The sequence below is a fragment of the Nicotiana attenuata genome, chromosome 11 (genome assembly GCF_001879085.1).
Source record: "Nicotiana attenuata strain UT chromosome 11, NIATTr2, whole genome shotgun sequence".
In the NCBI taxonomy this organism is placed as follows: domain Eukaryota; kingdom Viridiplantae; phylum Streptophyta; class Magnoliopsida; order Solanales; family Solanaceae; genus Nicotiana; species Nicotiana attenuata.
In genome coordinates this window covers 8,267,691-8,269,887 of record NC_031999.1, presented here as the reverse complement: position 1 = coordinate 8,269,887, position 2,197 = coordinate 8,267,691, and positions in this window count along the sequence as shown.

Genomic DNA, 2,197 nt, shown 5'->3' with positions numbered 1-2,197 from the left:
TTTGTAGTTAATTTGGTTTCAAGTCTTTGATTAAGATGGTTTAACTCATCAGCAATTGATCACCCTGCTGTGTGTTTGGTTTGTTGAAGATTGTTAACTAGATAATCATAGGTAGGGGTTTGGGTTAAGTAATTTTAGAAGTATTAAAGGGTAGTTTAGGTATTTGGTATTGAGTAGAGCATGGTAGATCACACTAGAATAGTTTAGACCTTTCTAGAATAGGACCTTAGTGAATATTTCAGAAAACTCAGGGTGTTTCCTTGAGTAGCAGGTCAATAAATAGAGGACTTATCTGAAAATAAATGAGGGACTAAAAAAAGAAAACTGAAAATCTGAGGGCTGCCCCATTTTGCCTATAAAAGGGCATGCCAATGCCTTAAGGAACAAGTTTGAAAACCCAAAATCCCCCCCAAAAATAGTCTCTGCAATTTCAACAGATCTGAAATTGGAGATTCAAAATTCAAAAACCAAAAATACAAAAAAAAACAGTAGAAAAGCTCTATATAAAAAACACTGTTCCATTAGAGTTTTCTTCAATTAAGTTGAATTCCAGCATTTCCATCGGATCTCCAGCTCGATTAGGATCCAAAATAGTGTACAATTCCTACTGGTATTCTATAGTCGAGTTTTGAAGGTTTTTGAGTCAGTTTCAAAGTGAACCTGATCTGTTCGAGCTTGTTATATTGGCTGTGCATTGGCTGTGCTAATCACTGGGTTAATAGCTGGGTTTATGAGGCGGTTTCGGTGCCAAAATTGCTTTGTTGTTGCTGTTTAACATTGCTGTCTATCCACCTGCTGCTACTGACCTCTCATTCTTCTTATATTTTCAACATCCAGGTACACCTTTGAACCTTGTATTGGTACATCTTTGAAGTCGAAATGCTGCAATAAAATATATAATCCATTTGCTTCCGGAAATTTATGTGTTCAAGCTGTCTTAGTAGAATAGTTAATAGATGATGTGTACTTGTTTAGCTTTACTTTTGATTTGTGTTTACTTTGTATAATTGGACCAAAATGGACTGTGTAAACTGCTACTTATCAGATTCATATGAATTTTTGGTTTCCTGTTAGGTTAATAGAATAGTTCACGCTAGTAGTAGTTAATTTCCTGTTGGTTGTTTTTCGTAAATCTGTCTAAAAGTGACTCATAAACGAGATAAAACATGTAGTAGTTATTTTCACTTTCAATCAGTAATCAAATAGGACTGTGCTGGACGGTATTGAACTGCTCTGAATTTCAGTAATGTGAAAGTATCGTATTCAGAGATATTTGGTCGCCTAAGTTTCATGTTAATTAGGAAGGAGGTAATCTGTGTCATAATTGTAATTTGTATGTTAGCTTCAAAATTAAACTTCAGTACGTTCATTCACAAGTGACAAAGTCACAGTCTAGCCAAATAGGATCCTGAATTTGTTGTTAAACCTTGCACTGCTTGCCTCTAGAATTAAAGGATTGTGTAATTGTCTCCTTGAACAGTTCTGAGTGTCTAAAGTAGCAGAATCACGGTGTTAACTAATTGACTTGAAATGGTGGCAGCATGCTGGTTCGTTTACTTCATTTTTGTTTCATGATTAGTATTAAATCTGGTTTCAATTCGAACTTCGATTCTGGGCTCAAACACAAAAGCCCAAACGACCACAATTCATTTTTTAACTGAAATACCCGCACCAGCACACCCCAGGCCTGGACCTTTCATCACAGGCCCAAAAAAAATTCCCCTTTTTGGTAGATAAAATCTGGGCTGATTTAGACCAATTGCTGAAATGCCTCATCTTTTAGGTACTAATTTGTTGGGTTCAATTGATTTGAGATCGAATAATGAGAATTTAGCCTCGAGTTTATTAATTAATTAGGATTGTTTCTTTATTATTAGAGACAAATAAAATAAAAACCATAGTTGCTTTAGGATTGCTTTTTAATTAACAAAAAGAGATGAGCCTCGCTAAACAAAACATATGATCGCGGGGCCCTCTTTAAATGGCTATATTAAATACTTAGACCTCGGGATGGGCTGTTTAGCGAATTTCACGGCCTTCCCCAAAGATAATAACACGCTAGTCACTTTAGGCACGTTTTTAATAATCTTACCTTCTTAAATACGGGTGCACATTTATGTGACCCAAATCCAAATCTCAACGAAGTCGAAAATGTGTCAAAAATTGCGGGTGCATTTATGTGACGCGATTCGAGACG